At 38.6% G+C, this 19602-nt stretch overlaps 1 protein-coding gene, 1 long non-coding RNA gene and 1 pseudogene across 2 annotated transcripts in view; 2 read left to right on the top strand and 1 right to left on the bottom strand.

The window, feature by feature from the left end:
• Nucleotides 1-19602, top strand: part of LOC124384578 (zinc finger protein 850-like) — a 1373244-nt gene that overhangs the window by 1207368 nt on the left and 146274 nt on the right. The gene's annotated exons all lie outside the window — the stretch shown is intronic.
• Nucleotides 1-19602, bottom strand: part of LOC124384668 — a 920651-nt pseudogene that overhangs the window by 764577 nt on the left and 136472 nt on the right.
• LOC124384752 lies at nucleotides 15939-17020 on the top strand. The gene is made up of 2 exons (XR_006925565.1): nucleotides 15939-16324; nucleotides 16690-17020. It is a non-coding gene; the product is annotated as an uncharacterized LOC124384752 (long non-coding RNA).

Here is a 19602-nt window from a genome sequence, read left to right as displayed (position 1 = left end):
TGTTTTCCAGCACAGTAATGTAATGAATGTAAATAGTGTTATGTTTGTATCATTATGCTATAAAACACATATTATACCATTAAGTTCGGAGCATGCGCAGAAAGAACCGAAGACATGACTGCACAGCGTTTTTTACTCGTTTACTCTGCACACTGCAAACACACCCACATGCAGCACGAGAGTGCCCTCTAATGGCTATCAGATATTATAACATTAATGCAAAAACATAACAAATACGGTACATCGTTATGTAACGCAGAAGCCCCGCCCCTCTGGTAGCATCCGCATCCCCGATTGGTGCATCAATTTTCCATGACGAAAGTAAACGGGCCAAAGCCACGCCCCCTTTGCCATGGAAACTGGTACACACATCGCCATTTTTCTGGACAGCTGACAATTAAGACTGCGTGTGAGTAATTTACTTAAAATAAAAAAAGAAACTGACTGTAGACTCGAAAAGTTTGAAGATGCTGAACACAGACACAAACAAGTAGGTTTTTTACTGTTTATACTTTATTTTTACTAATTATTTTTCTGTAAAAACACCCCCCCCCCCAATGTATTATCTTTACTGTAGGATTGTTCATGTCACGTGATTTGGTCACATTTAATTTATGTAAATGTCTGCAAACAAAATCATCCTACAAATAAAGTGCACATGAACATCGTGTTCTATCTGAACATTTCTTTTTCTTTTCTAAAGGAACTCTGGTATTGAAAACCAGCTTCTGGCACTTAAAGGTGTGTATAGTTTGAATGTTTCTGCTTTCAGTGTGTAAGACAGTAAAAGCACATTATTACTGCATGATACATTTCTATCAAATAAACATATAATGTGATTAGTGTGATCTGAGCACCTTTTAATATCATACTGTTAACTATTGTACAGCCGAAAACACCAGTAAACATCTGGAAATTGAAGAGCTGAAGTGCAAAATGAGAAGTCTCGAGAAAATCATCTGCTTAATGAAGGTACTTTCTTTTGATTTCAAATGCAGACATAATGAAACTTTTAGTGAGAACTGTGACTAAGTGAAACTAAATGTCATTTGTTTTGTCTCTGGTTTTTGTCTTTCAACCTTAACAGAAAAAACTCAAGAACGAGTTGAAAAAAGGTAGTACAAAAATCTTTCTGAGGTTCTGTATATTCTGATGTGTAAAGTATTTGCATTGACAATGTAATAAACTGGTGATTGTCATTGCAGAGACAAAGAGTTCCTTCACTCAAACTGACAATAAGCAGAAAGCTGACAAAGGTATTTAAATGTGACTTGTTGTAAACTATTTTCTGGAGGAGATACAATACGATCTTAGCATGTGCTAAAGCTAGTATATACGTTCCCCTTCCAAAAGTATTGGAACAGCGAGGCCAGATGTTTGTTTTGTATGTTATGAAGAAAGAGTCGACAATGCAAATTTCTTTCACCATCCCAAAACAATAAGGAGAACATGGAACTAGAGAAAGATCAACATCTTCCAAAAAACACACCAAAGGCTTCATAAACAGCAGCAAACAACGCCAGCTGAACCTGTTACTTCATATTGAGCTGTAATTAGGAGTCTTTCATGATAGAATGTTAATCAGCCGAAGATCTTAATATGGTCACATTTTTCTTTAACCAACAAAGTGAAGTATAAATTCTGGTTATTGTATATAAAACATAAAATAATACATTTAATGTGTTTGTGTTTGCATGTATCTGATTGTAAATATCCCATCGCAGGAAATCAAACCCAGAAAAACCCGAGAGCAAAGAGACCTGCATCAGACACGTCACAACCCACGACTGCTAAAAGACCTCGAATCAATGCTGCACAGCACAAACACAACAAAACACAATCCCTCATCGCTTGTGCATTGGAAACTCTTCATGATGCCAGTTATGATTTATTATCTACTAACTGGGTTTCTGCACTACTTAAAGGGAGTTGTAAACTTCCTGGTCTGACAGATGAGGAAAAATCGGTCACATCTGTGTTTTGTGTAAACAAGGTCAGTTATTATCTTCTGTTTTATTTAGTGTGCACAAAATTCAAACAACTTTATTGTGTAGCTGTGGATTTGAGTTTTCTCATTTGTAAAAGTGAATTCAGTGCCCTGATGTTCTTAAAATAAACAGTAGATATGGTTTGTGGTGTAAAAACGTTTACTTCAGGTTTTGGTTTAAACAAAGTCTAATAGTTTTTCTAAACCTGGTCTACAGTCAAGTCTTAACTCCTTAATATTAACTCCCTAATATTTGTTTTATATACATGATTTGAGTACATGTGTGATTTAGTTGGATATTGGATGATCCTTTTCTTCTGCTTCTTTTAGTGCCTAACAGAGACGTTTCTGACAGTCATTTTGGACAAGATCAAGGCAGAGAAAAAGTCACATAACGTCCTGCAGTTTCTCTGTCGGGTTTATGTAGCCTTATGTCAGCAGAGAGGAGACTCTCATAAAGTGCACACACTCGCCTACAGACTTCTTAAAGAAGGTGAGATTATATTAACATTTCATTACATATCTACTAAAAATGATCCAGACAATGATACACAGAAGCAAAATGTGTGTTGTTCTGGTTTTGTATTTCTTTCTATACAGTGTATTTTAAGTCTGTGGTATGTTTTGTTTCCTTTGCAGACTTTCCTGAAGCCCCTAAATTAATAATGGTCATGGTGACAGCATGGCCATGTGTTTTTTCCTATGACGGCCCTTTATGCAGAGCCATACACATCGTGACCAAAATGAAAGCGGACAGAGATATTTTATGCTTGCTCAGCAAATATCTGCACTGGGATAGGGTAAGTAGCTGATTCTTATCAACACAGTCATCAGAACAGTCAACAACTACAACAACAGTCAACAACTAGTTTTGATTCTCAAGTCTCAGTGTAATCTAGTGGAGCTAATTCGGTTTTTTTGCTTCACAGTTTGCGTTACAAGTCACTATTTAAGGATATTATTCTTTGTATTAGTGTGAGTAAATGCTGATGACCATTTGCAAAGAATGCCTCATTATGTTCATTATTTACACCTGCTACTGTCTGATACATAAACCCTATAGTAAAGTGTGCTACTTTACATGTCTATTTACTATTTATTTTCTAGAACTCCTCCTTATATTAGTGTTAATAAATGGAGTTATAACCATAAAGAGCAGAATGCACAGTTAGAGCACAACCTCCCTGTTCTGAGGATCTGTAATTGTGATTGGTTGACCTTTCCATCATCACCATATTATTGTAAACATTATTTTAATGAACTGGATTTTAAAGAAAAGATGTTTTCTCTACCAGGTTCCTCCTGGAAACATCTGCAGCACCATCACCAGCACACTGAAGGCTCTTCTGGAAGACAAACGTCTGACATTCCAGAAGAGCCGCTGGTATGGTGAGGATCTCTGTCCTACCACCTGGGACTACGTATTCAGCCTGGATCTTCTTTGTGCACAACTGGGCTGGATGTGGACCGACACCCATGTTATACGGTACTGAATGCAAAACCGTGTCATCGTTTTTAATTCCCAGCTTTCTAGTTTCAAAAATAATAATCATTTGATAGATTGCAGTCCTACAAATGTGAGACTCATATGAGACAGTGTGTGTCTCAATAATCAAGTGGTTGAAATATTGCAAATTTGCCATCCTTGTTGCATGAACTCACAATTCGTCAATCAGTTACTGCTACAAAACACTTAATATATCCAATTTTTTATTTAATAGAAAACGTGTTTGGCTGATCTTGAACACTTGGCTGTTGGAAACACAAACAAAGAGAAGGCAGTTTAGAAACGTCTCTGTTGCAGCAGTTATCAGGCTACTTGGTAAGTTTACTGTAAATCCTGTTTTGGAGCACATTATTTCTGGATTCTTCAGTTTTACACTCATGGTCTTTGTCCTTCTCAAACAGGGCGACTTGGCCAACAAGGCCTTAAGGAGAACCTGGCAGCATCAGTGGAAAATCTGACAAAAAGCATCATTGAGTTTGGGACACAAAAAGTCTTGGAAGGTACTGTATTACTAAAGGATCAAATCTTTATCAATTTTTATCTTTATTCTATAAATTTTAGTTCTCTATTATAAAGAAAGTGCTTCAGTAAGTTCTAATTGTATTATGGATCTTGTGTGCAGATATGCCGTGGGAGGTGCAGCTGTCATTAATCTATGCCAGTCATGATCTTGCACCCAGCAACCCCAAAACCACTCTCAAGACTTTGCAATTATGGCAGCAAAAGTTCACAAAGCCCGTTCCCCCAGCCGTCACCAAGTGCATTAGTCAGATCAGCTTCCTGTCATCCAAAAAAAAGCCAACAAATGTTTTCTAGATAATAATATAGAATTGTATGTCTTTATAAATAAAAAAAATAAAATATATAATAGATCTGCACAGCGTTATTGGTCATCTTTTATAATTTGAAAATTATAATAATAAATTGATAGGGAGTCTACTGAGAGGCCAACAGCAATACTTAAGGAACTACAGGAAGTTCTGTCAGGTACTGGACACTTCTTGCATGTGACCATTGTAAGAAAAAATGATGAGGACAACGAAGATCGTAATGAAGAAGTTTATAACAGCATAGCAGTGACAAAATACACGAAGCACTTTGGGTTCATCGGAGTCAGAAAGAACCCAGAGCAAACTCTGCCCAGATATTTTATATTGTTCTTTCCTTTGAAGTATAGACCAGAGTTATCCTTTAAATGTAAATTAGACATAGGACATGCATGAGGGAACAACTGGCTGGGTGATCGAGGCGGAGGTCTCTGTTGTTGACACCTTTGCTGGTGCCGGCCCTCCAGCAGGACAGGATAGGGTATTGTTTAAATGATAATCATGGTCTCAGACACCTTTTGGTTAGAAATGGTCCTTGAAGGCTTGCTGTCTCTCCCAGACAGATTCAATCAAGACTATGATTAGGATTGATACAACTGAAATTCTATGTCAAACTACATAAATACTTTTGTGAAATTTAAGCCGTTTTGCGGATGAGCTTAATTTGATATAGTGTGGGGTGGAATCTGGATTGAGGCATTCTGTAATTCTTACAGTCCCCCCTTTGATGCTTTTGGCCCTGAAGCATCACATCCACTCCCTTTACACAGATTACACCTCCTGTCTTAGGCAGGTGCCCAGTGGCGGTGAAGCCCTGCCTTAGGTTGTCCTCCTTCGGCCCTCAGAGAATCTTACCCGTCATCGGAACATTCACCTCATTATCGCTTCATCCCATTCGGCATGCTTACCATGCAAGTTTCTCCTAAAATTTTTGTTATATGTAAAATCTTATCCATCATTGGGTCAGATGCGTGCATTTATCAGACTACAGTGAAACTGCGAATGGCTCATTAAATCAACTTAGGCACCCCTGTTTTATCCAACTGAGCAAACGTATCAGACATATCTCTATAAAATATTTGGCGTTATGTAAAATTTTATCTGGGTTTGGAATAGAGGCCTTCAGGAACCATCATAACCAATAGAGGGATCCTACATTGAATATTGAATCATACGCAATCTGACATCTTAACATAAAACAAATACAATAGAACATAATACAATGTCAAATATAGAAAAATTACATACACAAACAGTAAAGTCTTTCATAAACGATGGGAATGTCCTATAGTAAACATAGAACTGTCTGAAATCTGACATCTTAACATGGAACACATACAACATAATATTTGGCCAATAATGAGGAATATAACATACATACATACATACAGTGATCTTAAAAGTTACATCCCAAATTAAAGCAAGTGGGAACAGCTGCTTGGGCAAGAGACAGGTTGAAGATGTCAGTAAAGACCCCAGCGAGCTGCTCAGCACATACCCTGAGTACGTGACCATGGATGTTGTCTGGTCCAGCGGCTTTGTGTGCGCTGATCCGGCTCAGTGCATTGCAGACATCTGTGGAGGAGAGTTTGATTGGAGGGTGATCAGCCGAGAGTTTGAGCTTTGTGGCAGTTTCTTTGTTGTCTCTCTCAAATCGAGCATAAAAGTCATTAAGCTCATTCAGAAAGAGGACATCAGTGGCAGCGGGGGTGGAGTGGGAGGATTTGTAATCACTGATGGCCTGGATGCCTTGCCACATGCGTCGAGGGTCAGAGTTGGAAAAATGCTCCTCTATCTTCAGCTTGTAGCAGTGCTTGGCCTCTTTGATGCCCCTCTTCAGGTTAGCTCTGGATGTGCTGTAGGCCTGAGCGTCACCTGACTTAAAGGCAGTAGTGCGTGCCTCCAGCAGGAGGCGCACCTTCTTGTTCATCCATGGCTTCTGATTTGGGTATGTGATGATCTGTTGATGGGTAGTAACACTGTCTGTGGTGGAACTGATGTAATCCAGAACAGAGGAGGTATAGCAGTCAATGAAGCAAATGTACTCCAGTCTGTGTGTAGAAACCTTTCCTGAAGTGTGAAATCTGCGTCTGCGGGCCACACCTTGATGGTTCTCACTGATGGCTTTACCTGATTGATGAGGGGTGCATATTTGGGGGTGAGAAACAAAGAAAAGTGATCTGACTGTCCTAGGTGGGGGAGGGGGGTCGCAACGTAAGCTCCAGCCATGTTTGTGTATACATGGTCTAAAGTTTTGTTCCCTCTGGTGTGACATGAAACATGCTGATAAAATTTTGGAAGAACTGCCTTTAAGTTTGAGTGATTAAAATCTCCCACAACAATAAATGCAGCTTCCGGGTGAACAGTCTGTTGTTTACTGATGGCTGCATAAAGTTCTTTCATAGCGAGCTTAGCATCAGCATCAGGGGGAATGTAAGCAGCAGTAATAATGGTGGAAGTGAACTCCCGCGGTAGATAAAACGGTCTACATTTAACCATGAGAAACTCCAGGTTAGCTGAACAGTGACTCTCGACAATAACAGAGTTCGTGCACCAAGCTTTTTTGACAAAAATGCACAGTCCACCGCCTCTGGTCTTACCGGAGCCATCTAATGTCCTATCCGCCCGGAGTGTGTGTCGTCCCGCTAACTCAATAGCGTTGTCTGGAATGCCGCTGTGTAGCTATGTTTCCGTGAAAATCATGACATTACAGTTCTGAAGTTTCATGCTGGGTGTGATGCTGAGTCGAATCTCCTCCATTTTGTTCACCAGTGACCGAACATTGGCGAGGAAGATGCTGGGTAAAGAGAGGAGGTGTGGTGTTAGCTTTAGCTTAGCTTTCACTCCACCACGCTTCCCTCGCCTTTGTTTACGATCTCGATGCCGCCTGCGAGCACTTCCGCCCGGGGAAGAGTGAGCTGCCTCGGGTGGTCTGGTGATCTCAGGAAGGAGATGAAGGTTGTCCATAAAACTGTCGGGGAGTCGTAAACCAATATCCAAAGGCTCACGTCGGGTGTACAATGTATATGCACAGCTGTTCTGCACGAACAGATTCGATATGAGCAACAGAAATGCCGCAAAATTGCAGATTCTGGAGAGACCCTGAGCCTCGCGATGTACTCGCGCCGCCATCTTGGGTGTACCCAAGATAGGGGACATCCCTCTTGCATTAAACACTAAAAAGAAATAACCACAACTCAAATAAAATACACAACTCAAAACATAACCCTTCTCTTATAACTACAGAAAAACAGAGCAAACTTAAATCCCATACACAGAGGGATGCACACACACACACACACACACACACACACACACACACACACACACACACACACACAGAAAACAAGCACCATGAATTAAGCTGGCGACATAAGGCTGGAAAGATGTCATCAATAGAAATAAAAAGCAAAAAATAAAAAAAACAAAGCCCCGGCCAACTGGACTTGTACACAAACAATTCACACGATACACGTGCTGCCACCATGCAGCACACTCCTGAGACCGGCCAACCAGGGTACCAAACAGCAACTGACTTAAACCTAAAACAGAAAAACTAAAATTAACAATACATCATATGCTTTATTCAGACACTAAACATTTTCTTAAACACAATTACCAACTGCCCCATTTCATTTTATTAACTTAACCACATTTACCTTCATCGGCTACCAAAAATGGCAACCAATCAGCATTTCAGCCTTCATTCACATCTAAAACATTACAAAAAACACTAAACATTTAAAACCATGGTTACCAACTGCACACTCACTTTTATTTAATTAAAATATTAAATAATTGACCTTCATTGGCAGATATAACAATCAGTTGATGTTCAAGCATTTATCCAGATCTTTTGTAACCTTTTGGATGAGTCGTTTCTGTGCTCTTGGGGTAATTTTGGTCAACCGGCCACTCCTGGGAAGGTTCTCCACTGTTCCATGTTTTTGCCATTTGTGAATAATGGCTCCCACTGTGGTTTGAAAACCAACCAGTTATTAGGTTTAGAGGGCAAACACTTTTTCACACAATAAAAACTGCATGTTGTGTTTACTTGTGTTGTCTTTTACAACTATTTAAATTAGTTTGATGATCTCAAACATTAAAGTGTGACAAACATGCAAAAAAAGAACAAATTAAAGGGCAAACACTTTTTCACACAACTGTACACTCACCGGCCACTTTATTAGGTATACCTGTCCAACTGCTTGTTAACGCAAATTTCTTATCAGCCAATCACATGGCAGCAACTTAATGCATTTAGGCATGTAGACATGGTCAAGACGATCTGCTGCAGTTCACAACCGAGCATCAGAATGGGGAAGAAAGGTGATTTAAGTGACTTTGAACGTGGCATGGTTGTTGGTGCCAGGCGGGCTGGTCTGAGTATTTCAGAAACTGCTGATCTACTGGGATTTTCATGCACAACCATGTCTAGGGTTTACAGAGAATGGTCCGAAAAAGAGAAAATATCCAGTGAGTGGCAGTTCTGTGGGCGCAAATGCCTTGTTGATGCCAGAGGTCAGATGAGAATGGCCAGACTGGTTCGAGCTGCTAGAAAGGCAACAGTAACTCAAATAACCACTCGTTACAACCGAGGTATGCAGAAGAGCATCTCTGAATGCACAACAAGTCGAACCTTGAGGCAGATGGGCTACAGAAGGAGAAGATCACACCAGGTGCCACTCCTGACAGCTAAGAACAGGAAACTGAGGCTACAATTCACAGGCTCACTAAAATTGGACAATAGAAGATTGGAAAACGTTGCCTGGTCTGATGAGTCTCGATTCGCATCATGGATGTGCAGCCGACAAATCTGCAGCAACTGCGTGATGCTATCATGTCAATATGGACCAAAATCTCTGAGGAATGTTTCCAGTACCTTGTCGAATCTATGCCACGAAGGATAAAGGCAGTTCTGAAGGCAAAAGGGGGTCCAATCCGGTACTAGTAAGGTGTACCTAATAAAGTGACCGTGAGTGTATATGATATATAAAAATGTTTTTTAGACGTTTAGTATTATGAGAATACAATATGAGTACAATTACAGGACAGAAACAGTGTTCATGAACACTCAGCACATTTTATGATAACATTATGAAAATATTTAGCAAATATGGAAAAATAACATTCGAAGTTATAAGACTTTTTATTTCAATATTCAAGAACAATAACATTGTAATGACATCCCATGAATGTTGTTCTCAAAATTTAAATAACATTTTAAAAACATTTAACAAATACAATCAACAGAAGAATTAATCAGAAGAATGTTCCAAGAACATTGTATTGATAAAGTTTTCTATCAACATTAGGAGAATATTCATCAAGTATAAATAACATCATAAGGACGTTCTGAGAATATTGTTCTAATAACATTTTATATCAACATTAGCAGAACAATTATTAAGCATAAATAACGTCATAAGGGGGTTCCTAGAACATTGTATTGATAATGTTTTCAGTCAACATTAGAACATTCATCAAGTATAAATAACGTTATGAAAATGTTCTATAAACATTGTTTTAAAATTTTTTTTTTTTTTTTTACATTTAGACAACGTTTAAGAAACGTTAGATAATGTTGTGGGAAGGTTCCCTGTTAGCTGGGGAGATGCTCAGACGATTTAAAGAATACTAGTTCAACTGACATTATCTTCAAAGGCGTACACAGTCAAGCATCCAAACTTCAAGGTGTAGAACCTGGTGATGTTGAACTTGTCAGAACAGTTTGAGGAACTGAGGAAGTAAAGGTCTTCACAGAACTTCGTGTTTCAGGCATCCTACTCCTTCACCAAAAGTAATGTCCAGGTAATGCTAAAGTGCCTGATAGACAGTGAGATTAAGTCTCTCTTTCTGAACTCCTAACATTTATGCAACATTACGGTCTCCACTTCTACAGCTGAGAGGTCAACTTTCAGAGTTAAAACTTGTCAAACCCAGTCTTCGAAGTTATAAATGTAATGAATCGTGCTTCTTTGAGTTTCTTTTAATCTCCATCGAGCGAGGCATTCCAATTATAGACCCAATTCTAAAATTACATACCCTTTTTCGTCCTTCTTTCTCCTTCACAGGCGGTCTTGTGCTATTGTATTTCCAAACCTCCAGGAAAAGTAGGTCATTTTAATACAGCATTAAAACCAAAAAGTCACAATGCATTTATATTAGCGATCATTATAATGGAAATTAGTGGTAATTTCGACACTAAAATTATATTTTAAAAGGCCTATGTCCACTTAAGAGTATTTCAGTCAGGAAAGGACGTTTTTACACTAGAATTACTTACTTTTTATTTTCTGGTGCACGTCCTGAGGTGTAATCACCCTCGGAGATTTTCACAGTTCTTCAGCTCGATTCTCCCCCTCCTTTTGTTGTGCAAACCACCCAACACCTGTGAGGCCTGGCACATTTGCATTTGTTTAATGAGACTGAGAGAGCCTAGTGAGTTCAGGAGACCCACTAGAGCTTGAATTTAGAGCTTGAACTAGCAGAGTTGTCTTCAGCTTTACTGTTAAATTCTGCATATCCTTGAAAAGTACCCTAATTTGTCGGAGTTTCTCCAGAATGGCCGCCTTATCTTCACGGAGTTGCCAAATCTCCTGTAATGTCCTAGGCAGCTTGTCATTGCTTGGTAAACTGTGTGTCTGCCTCTAGTGTAGCCTGGGGATACAGCCAGTTTTGATCTGTTCTCCTCCAAATTCAAGCTCGTGGGTCTCCTGAACTCATTAGACTCTGAGGGAGATGGTGAACTACAGTGTAAACTACCAGTGGCCATTCGACATTGTGCAACCTGTCACTTAGCACTGACCATTCAGCAGAGTCACTCAGCACTGACGATTCAGCATGCATTCTGCATCATGCAAACTACTGAACAGCAGCTAAGATAGCAAGAATCACCTCATATACAATCAGTTTTTTACCCAGTAAGGTTGAGTGTTCTGAATCCTGTACCGTGTTTTGACTGACATGCTGGGCGAGTACAATTCCTGATCAGCGCACACCAGATAGTGAAAACCCTAACATTTTGTCCTTTTTTTTGTTGAGCTGGATAGGAAATCTTCCAAACAATTGGTCGTGATTCTGTCCATTGTGACTGTGTATGTAAGGCAGTGGCATTGCATGACTACAGCACAGTGCTGTGCATAAAAGCAGAGCGACCCAGGCGGGAGAATCATTTCTTCTTCGCATTTTTGAAAATGCACATCAGGATGGCCTCCGTTTCACTGCCAACAGGCTTTGGCCTGGCTTCAGGAAATAGACGAAGCAGACTCTGATGGAGGAGAGATTTCATTTGTCCAGCAGGCCACTGATACCTCCTCAGAAGAATCCTAAAAGGAAACGGAACAAGAACCCAACATGCCTCCACGGAAGATGCACCGTGGTACTGGGAAGCCCTGTCTGAGCCAGACAGCAAAAGACGGCACTGGGTGGGTAGAGGAGGACATTGGAATGCCCAGTGCAGTAGCAAATCACTCGTGCTTCACTGCGCAAGCTGGACCCACAGAGTCTGCTAAGGTTTGTCAATGCCATAGTACATATGATATTTATATAAACTCATTTAGAGTGAGGTTCATGTAAATTTACCATTCTCTATTTGTTTATCTTCCGACAGCGTAAAATTACAAGCGTGCTCCAAAGCTTCCTTTGCCTGTTAGACGTGGGAATGCTGCAGACCATCAGGGAGTGCACGGTCCATCAAGCCCGCAGAACAGAGCCGGACTGGAATTTGGCAATTCATGAACTGATGGCATTCATTTCAATTCTGTTTGTAACAGCAATCATGTGTCCCGTTGGTGCCATTGTGGATTGCTGGTCAGAAAGCTTTCTGGTGCCAGTAATCAAAGAGACAATGTCCCGAGATAGATTTATTTTAATTATGCAACACCTTCGATTTGATGACAAGGACAAGCAGGCAGAACAGGTGAAAACAGACAAATTTGCTGCCATCTCCGACATCTGGACACGCTTCAACAAGAACTGTGCTGAGAGTTTCACTCCAGGAGAACACATGACCATGGATGAACAGCTGTTCCCTACCAAGGTTCGTTGTCTATTCACACAGTATATCACAACCAAGCCAGACAAATTTGGGATCAAGTTCTGGATGGCCACAGATTTAAAGACCAAATATGTCTGCAATGCATCTCCTTACTTGGGAAAGGACCCCAGTCTTCAGAAGGGAGAGAGGCTGGCAGAGAACATGGTCATGAATCTGATTGAGCTATTTTTGGATGATGGGAGAAATGTCACGACGGACAATTTCTTTACTTCACTGTCACTGTCGCACAGACTTCTGCAGCGCAAAACAATGCTACTGGGCACGGTGAATAAAGTCCGGTTGTGAACTTCCTCAACTTGCAAAAGACACTGCACGGCGAGAGGTATTCTCCACTTCAGTGCTTAGAAGTGGCAGTGTCTGCTTGACAATTTATTCACCTAAAAAAACAAGACTGTGTGTGTTCTAAGTTTCATGCACCAAGACCCAAAACCAACACGATAACAGACTATAACCACATGAACGTATGTGAATGTGTGTATAATTTTACACCAGTGCTACAAGGTTTTCTGATGTGTGCTATACAGGCCTATAGAAAAAAAGCACATATACTCTATATATATAATCTCTCTCTCTCTCTCTCTCTCTCTCTCTCTCTCTCTCTCTCTCTCTCTCTCTCTCTCTCTCTCTCTCTCTCTCTCTCTCTCTCTCTCTGCAAATGTGCCAGGCCTCACAGGTAATTGGTGTGTTTGCACAACAAAAGCAGGAGAACAATGGAGCTGTAGGCCTGTGAAAATCTCAGCAGGGGTGCTACTAGGTGTGAGGGCCAGGAAATTTACGCAGTTTTAGTAAATCTAGCACCAGATTAACAGATGATAACTGGATAAATAACTAATGAATAAAAGCTCCATCCAACCAATTAACATGTAAGTGATGATGAGTTCCATCACCTGCTGTATGAACCTGAACAGAATCCACATTGTATTTCTAGTTGGAGATGCTGAATTTCTGTTTTTTTTTTATTTTTATTAAAACAGCAGGCTAAGAGGTCCCCTGGTGGTCTAGTGGTTAAGATGCAGCGCTCTCACCGCTGCGACCTGGGTTCGATTCCCGGTCAGGAAACCCTCCCCAGCTACTCTCAGTGTCGATCCCAAGCCCGGATAAATTGGGGAGGGTTGCGTTAGAAAGGGCATCCAGCATAAAAACATGTGCCAAATCAAACGTGCGGAGGATCCGCTGTGCCGACCCCTAACGGGAGAAGCCGAAAGAAAGTTTATTAAAACAGCAGGATGAGTTACTAAAGCTGAGCTTTTTCACAAATTGAGACGTGAATTCTGTAGAACTGCTACTGCAATTTTTATATGAGATGTAATAAAATCGTACAACTACAGAACCTACAGAAACCCAACATAACTTCCTGTAACTCAGTGTAACTTCCATGGAGGAGTCTCCCCCGTGTGGGTGGAGGAGGAACTGCTACAGTTTAGAGCCTGATTTGAGGTCAGATCAAGTTGAGTTTTAACAGTAAGTTTGATTGAGTTCTAACATGTAAATGGTACATTTAATAAATTTAGTACCACCTTCATGCAGGTTCTCAGCATAAATAGTGAATTTTATAAATAAAAAAAAATGTATACAAAATAAATGTTATTAAATCTGTACTCATCTTTCTGGATCATTTAGTTTATTACATTAATATTAATCAGCTTTATTTAACTTGAATTTCATTTATTTATATTGCACTTATACACAAAAATGTGTATGTGTAAGTGTAACAACTGCTCTCCAACTTCTACATCTTCACCACTACATCACTCAAATACTACTGATGTGTGTAATCTTCTAATAAACACTAATAGTGACATGGTGTTGTATAAATAATAGTAAATGTGAATATTCCTTTCAGATAAATGTCATAAAGTGCATTTTAGGTGGATTTATGAACCACATCTGGCTGGAAAAAAAAAACACGTGTCCAAATACTTTTGACTACACAGTGTGTATCATCTGAAAAGCAGCAGTCGCATTTCCACTGGAATTTAACTCTGAAATATTACTTTTGATTTTTATTATATTAAATATTTTATATTATTTATTTTATATTATTTGTTTGGACTTTTCCTTCCTCAGCATCGCTTGGATTTTCCTCCTGTAGCTCTGAGAGACGTCGTGTTCCAGGTGGAGGATTAAGACCCTCTGCCGGGATGAAGTGAACTGTACGACCCCTGGAACGGTGAGTTTCCGAGCTTTATGGATTTTATTCTCTTTAAAACACAGAGTTTATCATTTATTATTATTATAATTATTATTATTATTCTTTCGGCTTCTCCCATTAGGGGTCGCCACAGTGGATTATCCGTCACACCACACTCTCCTTACTAGTCAACACATTTCCATCTCCATCCTTTATTGCTCTAACTTGCAGCACATCCTTCCCAGCTCAGTCCCTCTGCCTGGCCAATCGCTACAAATCCTTTTCTCCTTCCTTAGTGTCCAACTTCTCATACAGCTCCTCATATGCATCTTCCTTGGCTTTCACCACATCCCTCTTCACCTGCTGCCGCATCTCCTTGTACTTATGTCTAATTTTCTCATCACTCTGTCAAACCCAATTCTGTTTCTCCAACCTCTTTCTCCTTCTGCTCTCCTGCACTTCCTCATTCCACCACGTCTCCTTGTCTTCCTTTCTATTTCCAGATGTCACATCAAGTACCTTTCTAACTGTCTCCCCTATCACTTCTGCAGTAGTTCCACAATCATCCAGCACCTCCTCACCACCACAGAGCCCCTGTCTGACCTCTTCCCTGAATCTCACACTAGAGTCTTCTTCCTTTAGTTTCCACCATCTTATTCTTCTTTCAGTCCTCTCTCTCCCCCTCTTCTTCTTATACACTGGTGTTACATGACACATTTACTTTTTTTTTTCTATTTTCTTCACTCTAGCAAAGTCCCCTTCCTGTGATTCCATATTTGGGTTTTCCTGTTTCCCCCATTACCCTTATTGACGGCCTTTTCTCTATGTCACTTAAGAAAAGAATGTGTATACAACCTTCACCCCCTCTGGTACAGCCAGGCACCGCTTCCTCCTGCTCTCAGGTTTTTATGTGTGGACAACCATTTTGCGGCCTACTTTATCTTCCCTACATCTACTCTGTGTAAGTGTTCTGCTTTTATAATGCTATTTGCTATCCCATTTTTATTAAATCAAACTATATTATTTTACTTAAATTGTCTATTTGTATATATTTAACTACATTATTCTACTTAGTTATGTAAGTGTCTAGGTCATACTTCATTTATATTACCTGTACTGACTGTTGCATAGTGTGTTAAGCTTCACAACTATAACATTTGTAAGCTTGTTGCTTTTGTTGTTACATGCACATATTAACTGTATGTCTTTAGTCATTGTGATCTCTGTTTGTTTCTTTTATTCAGCTCACTGACAGCATCGTCAATCTCACCTCATCTCTGCCCAATAAACATGCTTAAGTCTGCCTTGTATGTTGTTCTTTCCTGTCTCTCCAAACACACTCATAACACCAGTCAGACCCTACTCTACTCTATTTATTAAAATCTGATCGTTATTATGTTAATTAATCTTGGAGTACATATGTAACCCTGTTAGAAATATGACCTAAATAAGAATAAATAGTTAAAAGATGCATAAATAAGTTTGAAAAGTTAAGTGATTCATTTAATGAAGTTTATTCATCAGAATTAAAAATGTTAAAAATGTTAAAACAGCAATTTAACGTTCAAAGATTAAAAGTATGCAGACAGAAAATTCAGTTCACTACCCCTTTAAGAGACTAGTGAAATTAGAGCGTCATGTCAGCGACGCTGCAGCAGAGACCTGCGGGAGAGAGCAGAAGAGAGATTGGAGAGAATGATGTTTATTAAGCAGAGAAAAGAGTGTAAAAGTTGATTTTGCAATTAAAAAAAACATAACTTACCTGATCAGGGATTGACAGGGATTTTATGAGAACTAAGCCACAACGGTTTTGGTGAGTTTAAGTTGTTTTTTTGCACTTTGCTGTGTCACATGTTTTTACTTTCTCTAGCAGAGAGTTAATAGTAAAACGTAGCTGTTTACAAGGAAATGTTTTGCCATAAGTTGTTTACCAGTTAAAATTTTTGTTTTATTAAAACTGTGCATGTTATAAAAGTGAATGTATGCTTTGTAAATGAAAGATGTGTTATGTATTTATGTGGAGACGGAGCGGTGAGTTAATGGAGACCGCTCCGCCGCCATTTTTGGAGTGAAAAAGCACCATAGCAGTAACTTTACAACTCAGAGACTGTGGAACATTTAATTGTGTGATTTGAAGAGTTAAAAATTAATTTTTTGTGCTTATGACCTGTTATACAGGTCAGGTTTTTTTATGTGCTTAATTTGAAGATCTCTCGGAGCGAGGATTGATCTGCAGTGTGCAGGTGTGCACACGTGCGGACGGGATTCAAGATGGCGAGCCAGACCCAGATTTGCAAATCATCTTCTTCATCACATCAGTGAGGAAACCTTTTGATTACAGTGACTCGCTGCCAGAGCGGTAGGAGTATAAGAAATTGTTTTTGGATCGAATTGAACTCTGATTGAACTATTATTTGCGGACTGAATCGAACTGAAACTCTTCATTGAACTGAATAATTTAACTCCCATTGAACTCGAACTGAATTAAAGACACACACTTCTAATTTCACATTGAGTTCATATGTTGAAATGTGATTTGAAATGTGATTTGAAATATGATTTATAATGTTTATGGTTAATATTGATTTGATTGTTTGAATTGAAGGTATTTTCTTGCCTGTAAAGAAAAGGAAAAAGGGTTTATTCAGGAAGAAAAAAATAGGGATTCAAAAATAGGTTCAACCTAGGAAAAGACCGGTCTAACTTAGATTAGTCTAATTAAAAGTGCCTAGGTGAACTGAATAACAAAAAGAGAGTGAAACACAATTTATTTTTATTTTTATTTCTTGAATATTTTATACTTACCTCAATATTGAGAACCTGCAGGGTATATTTTCTTTTTTTACATTTTCATGGTTCTGTATATTTCATGTGTTTTGCATACAGTAAATAGATGGCCTTTTGTATTTAAAGTAACGGTCTCTGGTGTAGTGATTTTTGCTCCCCCACTCCTTAGAACCTAGAACTGGTCCAGTAGCGCAGACAGTGGTGTGATACCAGTGCTACAACATTGCTACACATAGACTACATGAGACTGATTAAAACACATAGGCTAAATAGGTTTAATCAAACTGCTTCTATTGTATCTAATAGGTTCTATACTAATTATGAGGTCAATTTGTTGGATGAATATTAGTTGGATTAAAACACACTCTAGATAAGGTAAGATAAGATAATTTGAATATTTTTCTCGACAGCATTGTTGCTGATCATGTTGTAGAAATGGAGTAAGAAGTGACATAAAATAACTAAATAGATTTAGGCAATGACTGCTGATAAAAACACAAACAATTAACTGATTTTATTTAAAAATAATAATTGAACATTTTATTATTATATATATAAAAAAAGAATTTGATCATCTTTTATGATTTCATGGTGAAGCTCCCTAAAAACAAATACAAAAAGAAAATACATTTTAAAGATATAAAATAAAATATCCCCTCTTTTCATTAAATCGTTTATTTTCTATATAATAAAAATACATATATTTCATAAGAAACCATACTAAGAGCAAACATATAAATATCTAAAATGTACTACTTTTTACAAAGGTTTAAACATATGAAAGTTCTAATTTGTGTGTGTGTGAATTTATACATACAGTGCATATATATATTTTTCACATTAAATGTTCATATACTATTATTCAATTATGGAATTGAATATGATGATGCAAAACGAGTATAAAATTGGATCCAGAAACGTAAAATAGACACTTTAGAAGATTAAGAGCTTTAATTACAGTAAAACCCCGTTGTACGAGCAGAATTCGTTCTTGAAAATTGCTTGTAGGTCCATTTGCTCGTACGTTCGAACTGATTTTCCCCGTAGGAATGAATGTAAAAGTGATTTAATCCGTTCCGAGATCTAATTCGATCGCTTATTTACTATAAAAAGTATTTGTAGCCTATTTTAACAAACAAATACACCACAAATTACTGTACTGTAAACATAATTGAACACTTACTTGTGTGGTAGTGGTTGATTGCGAGTGTGAGACGCGCACCACGCTCGTAACCTCTTCGGTTTCCATGGTAATTCTATTTACTTTCGTTTTCACAGCACAATCACTGATTTTCTTGGGAGACACTTCTAGTGAAATAATTTTGTAAAATTAGTTTTTGCTGCACTGAACAACGAGAGCAACCGAGTGATCAACTAAGCGACTGATGGAAGCGTGGGTTTGCTCGTGCCTTCGAAATTTGCTCGTGAAACAGGGTAAAATTTTGCGAGCGAGGGTTTTACTGTATATGATATGTAGACAATTAACAGTTTCATTCTGTTGTAGTGAACCTGTTTTTTTTTTCTTAATATGTACAATGTCCCACGATCATTACAATAGTGCTTACAGTTATTTTTTATTTTATTTTGTATTTTTTTGGTGAAGCTACAAATAAATGTATTACCTCTGGTTTGTCCTCCAGCAGCTCCAATGCAAAATGGATGCAGTTGTGACTGAGGAGATTATACTTTTTATTACTCCCCAGTGCCGCACTAACTCGATCTTCAAAATCATGGGGAATCCCCCCTGATTTACTTAAAAACGACGTATTTGTCGCCTTCACAGAACTCATTTATTTGCTCTGTCGACACGCCTCCTACACCTGAAGGGGAACGGGAGGATGTTTGTCGTTCTGCTGTAAAAAAAAAAAGATATGATATTTAATGTTATATAGTAATATAAATAGTTGTTTGTTTTCTATGTTTATTGTGATGCTACAGGAATAAAAAGAGCTGAGATAGACAGAAGCAGTTAAGTGTTAAATGGCCACATAAACATGGAATTCAGTACAAGGACAATAATCTCTACATTGTGATTTTATGATTAGACTTTAGGTGTTTAATGTTATTAAAAAAAGCCCAAAATGCTCTAATGTATACACCAATATATTAAGTTAAATAAATATTAAATTGTTGTGTCATTTATATTGAACATTACATGAAGAGGTAGAGATTTACGTGTGAAATCGATGATGTTCTGGTCCCCATCTGAAAAATAAATGCAAGCGTGATAATAGCCCAAGGTTGAACTTATGGATTGGCTATGTCTTGGAACCAGGATCAGGTCTCCAATTTGAAGTTGATGCT

This window comes from Silurus meridionalis, chromosome 4 (genome assembly GCF_014805685.1).
Source record: "Silurus meridionalis isolate SWU-2019-XX chromosome 4, ASM1480568v1, whole genome shotgun sequence".
Classification (NCBI taxonomy): domain Eukaryota; kingdom Metazoa; phylum Chordata; class Actinopteri; order Siluriformes; family Siluridae; genus Silurus; species Silurus meridionalis.
This window is presented reverse-complemented; position numbering and strand designations above follow the sequence as displayed.